Genomic DNA, 9,692 nt, shown 5'->3' with positions numbered 1-9,692 from the left:
ATAACTCAGTCACTACTGAGAATGGTCTGGTTTTAACCAGGCTAAGAAAACGCATGTTTAAGGTGAGATTACTTTCCAACAACGTCATGTCTGTTTTACCTAAAATGTATATCATTTTAAAACAACAACAACAACAACAATATTTAGGTTCTGTAATCAATCATGACCTAAGTAAAACAATACAACTTTTAATTTCCACAAAATAGATCAGTGAGAATACACAAATAATAAACTACTTAAATTCATGTTAATTACATTTTTAATTATCATCACAGATTCACACCTGTGATCTTGTCATGACTAGTTTAGCATTATTATAAATGAGCATTAATCTTGAATTTCTCAATCTCTTTCAGTCCAAAACAATTAAACTAAGACATTAATTTGACCATCCCTAAAGGTAAACATTAAAATTAACATATGTCACTCACCCAAAATCCTTTCTTCATTCTCACAGGAGATGCGGAAGGGGTGGAGTTGGACATGAAGTGTATATATAGCCAGGACTGCTGTGGAAAGAACAGCTGGTTAAAGCAGGACTCACTGTTCACTTGCTTCAGTAAATCAAGTTCTCGGTTCAGTTTCTCTTAAACAAGGACAAGGACTAAAACAAGTAAGTAATCAACTTTTGACTTCACTTCAGATTTGTTTTCTGGTTTCATTTTGCACATATTCATTGTTTTTCTGGACCCTTAATAACCCACCACAAGAAAAAGGTTAGGATGATTTACCTTACTGTCTAATAAATGCAGCTTGAGTTCTAGAAACATGACTTGATGATTTGAATGCTCTTTGATTTAATATTTAGGGAAATACACCAGAAAGGATCTAACAGACGTTATGAATGATCCACCTGAACTTTCGTATCACCAAACAATGATCTTTTAATTCAACCTTCACAATCTTCTTTTTCCCGTTTTCTGGCAGGATGTCTTTTGCAAACAACCAATGCAAAAACGTCTGCAGCGTCGGCCGTTTCCCAGCGTCCATACAGCAGGAGGACGACAGCTGGAAAGGTCCATGCTGCACACCAGTTTACACCAACCCTGGTGTTAATCTATGTGCAAATGTTCATGTGAATCCATGAGTGAATACATATGTGAACCTATGTGCAAGTCCTTGTGTAAACTAATGCGTCAACCCTTGTGCAACTCCATACACGAATCCTTACAACTTTGTCACTCCACGCCATGATTATGAGACTAAAGAAGTTGTCATCAAGGAGTGTATGGATGCACAGTCAAGCGAGTCTGTGGAAGTGATAGTAAATGTTGTAACAACTCAATGAAGGATCTGTTTGATATTTAATGGCTTGTCTCCTGCTGTTTCGTTTTCTCAGAAGCTCTCCTCCGGGTGAGTAAAGTCGATCTTCTCAAGTGCAGGACCGGACAGAATCGTCAGGAGCATCACACACACTGTTTCCCAGATGATCACCTCATCGTCCGCAGAGGACAGTATTTCCATATGTGGGTTGATCTGTGCCGTCCTTTCAATCCCAGCTGTGACAAACTTCACCTGGAGCTGAAACTAGGTTAGTTACTGTATGGCCCGCGCGAGCAAGAGCACACGCAGATACAGTATAGAGGAGGAACTTGCACTTCTACCCTCACTGGAATCTCTTGTTCTTCTGTGTGCTTTACAGGTCATATCTCATCCATCCGGGACGGCACTTTTGTGATCGTTCCAATTGTGGAAGAATTCAAGAAAGACTGCTGGGGGGCAAAGATTGTCGAAAAGGACCAACATCGAATCAAACTGTGTGTGCACTCTCTTCCGACTGCTTGTGTTGGACGATACCAACTCAGTGTCGTGACTCACTGTGCAGGAGGAAGATTCACTTCACCATGTGTTCCTGAAAATGACATCTACATGCTGTTCAACCCGTGGTGTAAAGGTACGTGTTTGAGTCGCTTTAAAATAACCAACAAAACCTGATTATTTGAAGATTACATTGAATGTGGAAAGAAAGCTCGATTAAGCTTTATGAAGCTTCAAGTCTAATTTTCTCTGTTCTCAGACGACTGTGTGTACCTGCATGAAGAGGCGGAGAGAGCTGAGTATGTGCTGAATGACATGGGCAGAATCTACTATGGAACTAAACAGCAGATCGGCTGCAGGACATGGAACTTTGGTCAAGTAAGAGCCAAACTTTCATTCACACATTCCAAAAGTGCCCACACACAAGTTTACGGCATGTCAGAGAGACTCTGCAAAACCACTGATTTCAAAAGGGACTGTGTGTTACAAGAAAAAAACTTTCACAAAAGTTAACATTCCAGATATTTCACAATTTCGTCACTCTACCGTCTGATTCTTAGTTTGATGAAGGAGTCTTGGCTGCATGCTTATATGTGTTGGAGAAGAGTTGTGCCCCTTGCTCAGGATGGGGAAGCCCCATTAACATTTCCAGAGTGTTGTCTGACATGGTGAGTATTCATTTTCTTTCCATCAACACTCTGATTTGATGTTGGAGAGCATCAAATGGTACATACTGTATGCATGAAACTTGCTGCTGCATAAAAACACAACATTTTCAACCGTCTCTCTTTAACAGGTTATTGCCAACAAAGACTGTGGTGTGTTGATGGGTAACTGGTCAAACTGCTATGGAGATGGCACTTCTCCTACATCCTGGTGCGGCAGCAGCGCCATCCTGAAACAGTTCCACAAATGTGGAGGAATACCTGTCAAATATGGACAGAGCTTGGCCTTTGCTGGAGTCACCAACACACGTAAGAGATCAGGCAGAATAGACAAGTTTGAGAAAGTGATTGTAGAGGCGAGGCACTTATTCTTCTTGGGTTTCTTTCTCGCAGTGTTGAGGTGTTTGGGCATTCCTGTTCGTCCAGTCTCAAACTTCTGTTCTGCTCATGACACTGATGTCTGTTTGACAACTGACGTCTATTTGGATGAGAAATTTCAGCTGATTGATCACATGAACCATAATTCAATCTGGTAAGTATCATGAACATCTGTGATGTCGCCAAAAGTTCCTCTGAATGTGCATGAAGTGAATGTCTTCTTTTCTTCGTGTAGGAACTACCACGTGTGGAATGAGGCCTGGATGTCTCGTTCAGACTTGCCATCTGGTTTTGGAGGTTGGCAGGTGCTTGATTCCACTCCTCAGCTGACCAGCCAGGGCTTCTTTCGCTGCGGCCCCACCTCTGTTGCTGCCATCCGCAGTGGGCAGACCTTCCTGAAGCATGACGTGCCCTTCATTTTTGCAGAAGTGCGTTAACTCCTTTAATTTAGCATTCTGTCATTCAGAGATTAACACAATGACTTATGATTCCTGTTTGTTTCCTTGTGTCTCTAGGTGAACAATGATAAAGTTTACTGGCAGAGGGAAAAAAATGGGACATTTGGTGTTGTCCACGTTGAGAAGGATGTAGTAGGTCACTGCATCAGCACCAAGGCCGTCGGCTCAGATCAACGTGTGGATATCACAAACCTCTACAAACACCCACTGGGTGAGAATTCAAACATATGCCACAAAATACTTACATTTGAACTGGTAAGTGATGTGGTGTAACCCATGCTCCATACACATTAAGCCATGGTGCTTATGAGGATGAAGTTTGAGTCAATAACACTCCCTACCATGTCTTTCTCATAAAGAGGTGAAAGGCCAAAAAAGAAACACCTTGATAGTAAAAGTGGATCAATCATTTTAATTGTACTTTGCCTCCTCCTGCTTCCATTAATCAGGTTCGTCTGAGAAGTGCACTGCTTTGGAAACAGCCCTTCGTCATGGCTCCAGGAGATGCACATACCCACTGCCCTGCGCTGAGGATGTGGTCTGTGAAGTCAGCCTGAAGGGTGATGGACCGTGTGTGGGAAAGGATGCCGTGCTTTGCATCAATCTAAAAAACAAATGCAGCTCACCTCGTAGTGTCACCCTCCACAGCCATGCAGCAGCCACGTACTACACTGGAGTCAGGAAGACCTTCCTGAAGAGAGACCAGACATGCATTGAGCTCAAGCCCTCTGAATGTGAGAAATGATCAAGTTTGAGTTGCAATGCATGAGACCACACAGTTACTAGTGTGTAAAGTTAATCTGTTAGTCATTTAAAATAGACACTTGTAATGAAAGCATGAATATTTATAGGCAAACCTATGGAATGGACCCTGAGTTATGACGAGTATAAGGAGCACCTGGTGGATCACGCCCCACTGATGCTCAACCTCTTTGGACACGTCGCTCAGACTAAGCAGATTCTGGCCACCCAGTACAGCTTCAGACTGCGCACTCCAGATCTGGTTATCGCTGTGAGTTAAAGTATTTCACTTATTCTGTTGATCAGTTGAAATATTTTAGTGCTGAATTGTGTCTTGTATGTGCTTCTTCTCAGCCTGTTTGTGATGCTGTCCTGGGTCAAGAAGTGCCAGTGAAAATCACCTTCCAGAATCCACTGCCTTGTGTCCTGAAGAACACTGTATTCCGCTTTACGGGACTTGGACTGAAGCATCCCAGAGTTGTTAACCACGGGTAAAATTCATTTAATGAATTGCTCAGTAAAACAATAAACAAGTTTTGCATTATTTTAATAACAGAAATATAATTTCCTTGAATGTAAGAATAAAATAAAATATATAAATTATAGTAATATTAAATAATCTTTTTTCTTCCGCAGTGACATTGCAGGACATGCCACCGTGTGCCTGACTGAGAAATTTGTTCCCAAGTGTCACGGCTCACATAAACTTCTGGCCTCATTCGACTGTCCTCAGCTCACTCAGGTGCATGGATTCACCAACATTGTGGTCAAAAAGCACTGTTAAACCAATCCAATAACCAACAGAGAGGGAATTTCCATAGGAAAAGAAAGTGTTGTTGACTAAATGCTTCAGTAAAACTTTCTAATGTGAGTTTCACATGAGTTGCAAACGCAATTTCACTTCATCTACTAAAGACAAATGTTACAGCTTGATTGTGGTCTTGGAACTTGTTCTCCAAATATTGTGATTTTCATTCTGTTGATTAATAATTGATTAGGGATATGGGATTAGGAATTCATTCTAATGCAGATGATGATGATGCTGATTGAAATGAAAGAAATACGTAAAAAAAAGAAAATAAGCTGAGGTGTCCTTGTGTAACCTGAGAGATTTACATTTACATCATATATTCATTTCATTATCTAATAAATTAATATTCCCTGGGCCTTGAGTATTCTTTTGGTTTTCCTCATGCTAATAATTTTAAGGACAACGTTAGAAAATCATTTGGTTTTATGTTGGAGCAATACTTATAAGCTTTGTTGTTTTTCTTGTCTTTGTGCAGACTAAGCATTAATAAAACATATTTTAATCATATTGAATCATGTCTGTTTATGATGTGAAATTCTGATTTATTCTAAATACATAGCAGCATAATAAAAATGTTGATCTTTCACAGCTCTTGTAGTGTGTCGGTTTTCTTTTTGAGTATTGGAACAGATAGAGATGAGACAAACATATATAAATGATTATTATTACTATTAATATAATTATTATTAGTATTATGAGATAAACACATTCACAGTGTATTTGCTGTTAGTGCATGTGGTCATATACACATACACAGGTAGGCTTACAATTTTGTGGTAAAAGAGTCGTCTTTGTTGTTATACAATTAAAGTTTTCCTCCGTGGTGGAGAAAATGTTATTTCGTTGTTCTTATATAAAAAAAATAAAAAATAAAATAAAAAAAAATCTAAAATCAATATAATTTTACTGATAAAATTGTACTCACATTCAAACTCCAGCCGCACCAGTCAGTCAACGCGCTGAGCTCGCGCAGCTCGTGTCAGTTTTGTAACGTATTCTGCTCACAAATGAGAACATTTGTAGATTAATAGCCCTGCCTCGGTTCGAAACGTTTCAGATGATTGAAAACGTTGTGTACCTTGAATTCAACTAGCATAAGTTGTCTAGCATAGTCTTCCTTGCTGACAGGATTTCAAAAGCGAAGTATATTTCAGCGCCACTAACGGCAACAAACGGTATTAAAAAGAAAAATCGCAATAGACATTTCGCACAATAACCGGAAATAGGTAACCGCCGCGCCCGGAGTTCCTGTCAAGCGTCAACACATTAGCCCTAGATTACATATCTATGATATGAAATACATATGTATACATATATATGATTATATCATATAGATATGTATACATATAGATGGGTCATTCCTGGTATGCGGTAACATTTTGGCTTCATAAATGTTGGGTGAAAAAGTACATGATTTTCATGTTTTTAGCATTGTACCAAAATAGTGACACGTTTAACTATCAGGAATACACATTGGTCAAGCAAAGGGACTTAAAAAAAATAATAATTATGGGTAGATTAATTGTTCAGACCTTCTGTCGGTGAAGGTGTTCCACCCTGTTAGGGACATACAGATAGTTATCACAAAATGTTAATAATGTAAATGTTAAACAATAATGAGCTTTTCTTGGATAGTAGCTATATGTCCCTTATGCCATCATGGTATTGTTTTTTATTCTTGAAACAATAACACAACTATTATTGATGAAAAGAATATCTTGATTATTAAGAACAGGTAGGCTACTTTTTGTACCCATTTTTGCCAACAGGATGGTAAATAAAATAAAAAAATGTGTTCAAAAATATGTACTGCGCATATACTGTTAATGCTCCTCACCTCTCAAAATAAGACATAAGTATGCATAACATTTATCGTTGCTGTCAAATTATTATTTAAAAATGACTAACTGGGTGGAACGGCGCCTAACAGGGTGGAACACCATAACAGTGGATGAGTTTTCCGTCATGATTTGCCATCAGTAATGTGTGGAACTGCACCTATATATTATTGTTTTATATATATAATATTTATATATACACATATATGTATATAGAATTTGCAATATACACTAAATATAATTTATTCTATTAGAATTTACACCCATAGGTTTATAGACCTAACAGGGTGAAAAATTTGAAGCTAAGTTAGCCATAGCTCTTGGACTGATCAACGTTTAGCTAGATAACCTTTTACAGATAAACAGAACTTTCATAACCATGTCAGATATGTTTTAAAAAAAAATTTGACCGGACAAACATTCTTCATAACAGAGCCTAACAGGGTGGAACTTTAAAAGCAGGATAACATAAAAAAAAAGGTAGAGGTGAGAGTTGAAGCTTACTTCATTTTGTACGGTTGAATTCCAGCAGGAAAAAAAAATAATGTAATTTCCTGAAAATGGTCTAAACGGAATTGTGGTCTTTTTTGGAAGCCGAGAAATACATCCTAACAGGGTGGAAGATGACTTCAGGGACACGGTTAATTAAGAAAATTGTACAAAAAATAACTAACGTTATTACGTAATATTTTGAGATTTTTATCATTTCATGGTTTATAGTTCTTGTGGAAGTTGATTACTTTGCACTGAGGACATGATAAAATTGAATGCATATATCGATAAAAAGGTGTGTAAAATACAAAATAGTATTTTTAATGTCTATTATATCTGTTTAAGTGATAAAGAAGACCTACATTTATAATCTAAGCCATTTCTTACAAATATGTGACTCATTTTATAAAATATATGAGTAAGTACAAATCAAATTTATTATTATTATTATTAAGTAAATCATAGGGACAGAAAAGTCACTGTATAACAGGAATGACCCAGATATGTATTTCATATCAGATGTAATACATATCTATGACATGAAATACATATCTATATGTATACATATCTATGTGTCAACATCACATCAGAAAAACAAAAAAACATAATTGTATAAATAAATTATAAAAACTATAAAATTACTTAGTTAGAAATAATTAACTTTACAGATGATAATTTGGTATATAGCCTATGCATTATGCACTATAATTATTTTTGTACTTAGTCTGTTCTTCACTATTTAATGTAGGCCTATGTTTGAATAAACCCAGGTCGGCTAACACTTTACAATAAGGTTTCAGTTGTTAACATTAGTTAATATATTAACTGACATGAACTAACCATGAGCAATACATTTGTTACTGTATTTATTCATCTTTATTAATGTTATATAAAAATCCAGCTATTTATTGTGTGTTCATGTTAGTTCACAGTGCATTAACTAATGTTAACAAATACAACTTTGGATTTTAATAATTTATTAGTAAATGTTGCAATTATCATTAACAGACATTAATAAATGCTGTAGAAGTGCAGTTCATTATTAGTTATTGTTAACTAATGTAGTTAGTTGGACTCAATATTGTGTTCCTTACAACACTCTGACACGGTGGTGTCAGGAGCACAACCTCTCCCTCAACGTCAGCAAGACCAAGGAGCTGGTGGTCGACTTCAGGAGGAATGAGAGAGAACACCGCCCCATCACCATCGATGGAGCACCGGTGGAGAGAGTCAGCAGCTTCAAGTTCCTCGGTGTCCACATCACAGAGGAACTCTCATGGTCCGTCCACACCGAGGCCGTTGTGAAGAAGGCTCATCAGCGCCTTTTCTTCCTGCGACGGCTGAGGAGGTTTGGAATGAACCGCCACATCCTCACACGGTTCTACACCAGCACTACAGAGAGCCTGCTGACTGGCTGCATCACCACCTGGTACGGCAACAGTACCGCCCGCAGCCGCAATGCCCTGCAAAGGGTAGTGCGCACGGCCAGCTGCATCATCGGAGGTGAGCTTCCCTCCCTCCAGGACATTTACGCCAGGCGGTGTGTGAAGAGAGCTCAGAGGATCATCAGAGACTCTAGCCACCCGAGCCATGGGCTGCTCTCACTGCTGCCATCAGGCAGGCGGTACCGCAGCATCAGAACACGCACCAGCCGACTCCAGAACAGCTTCTTCCCACAAGCAATTAGACTCCTGAACTCTTGATCCATCAGGATCATAACACACTGGACAGAATATCACTCAGCACAACCCACTGTCGATACACACACATTATATACACATTTATATAATTTATTATTTATCATATAGCACCTATTGCACATTGGATCTCTACTGTGAATAATAATGTATACTGTACATTGTATACTATTATTATTATTATTATAGCGTAATGTATATTGTTTAATGTATGTTTTAGTGTGTATATTGTTTAAAGTATATTGTTTAAAGTATATTGTTTAAAGTATATGTATATTGTAAGTATGTGTATATTGGTTAAAGCTGTGAGAACCACACTCACATTGTGTAAATTATTTATTGCTTATTGTAGAGTTTACTGTGCTGTGAGTTCCCTTTTGTTCAGTCACTACGACGTAACGTTAGTGACTAACGAATGGGGGTTTCGCTTAGAAGCCTATCAACTTCGAGTTTTGAGAAAACGCCCAATGGCGTGCCAATGCCATGGGGCATGCGGAATTTGCATACGTAGCTCCGCCTCACTGCGTGAGTATATAAGGAAGTACGAGGCAATATCGCATTATGTTTCTGCTTTCGGAGCCAAGAGTACCTACCTCTTCACTCCTACAGCCTTCTGAGACTCTGTCAGCTTCTTCGAGACGAGCAGCTTTCCAGTCGGTGTTGGTGTGACGGCGCGTTCCAGTGATCGCATACTTCCTGCCTGCTGATCTGTGCAGTGGTCCGCCTGACAGCTGGTGTGTGTTTCCCTGGGCGCTTCGGCATCGACTGCAAGGTTTTCCTCTCACAAAAAGAGCTTGCGCGTGGCACGTCTTTTTCAAGACGGCTCGCCCGTGCACTTCCGGGTGCGATCGATT

At 38.8% G+C, this 9,692-nt stretch overlaps 1 pseudogene across 1 annotated transcript; it reads left to right on the top strand.

Annotated features, from left to right (window-relative positions):
• Nucleotides 1-928: 928 nt before the first annotated feature.
• On the top strand, nucleotides 929-4,784 carry LOC307117219 (protein-glutamine gamma-glutamyltransferase K-like; annotated as a pseudogene). Its single transcript has 14 exons — nucleotides 929-1,016; nucleotides 1,131-1,264; nucleotides 1,340-1,531; nucleotides 1,643-1,894; nucleotides 2,018-2,136; nucleotides 2,319-2,426; nucleotides 2,555-2,732; nucleotides 2,817-2,955; nucleotides 3,037-3,229; nucleotides 3,317-3,470; nucleotides 3,709-3,993; nucleotides 4,111-4,271; nucleotides 4,355-4,491; nucleotides 4,637-4,784. The product of its transcript is annotated as a protein-glutamine gamma-glutamyltransferase K-like (transcript).
• The last annotated feature ends 4,908 nt before the right edge of the window (nucleotides 4,785-9,692 follow it).

Source organism: Gobio gobio (assembly GCF_949357685.1).
Source record: "Gobio gobio genome assembly, chromosome: 21".
In the NCBI taxonomy this organism is placed as follows: Eukaryota; Metazoa; Chordata; class Actinopteri; order Cypriniformes; family Gobionidae; genus Gobio; species Gobio gobio.
Note: the sequence above shows the minus strand (reverse complement) of the source record. Positions and strands in the feature narration are given on the sequence as shown.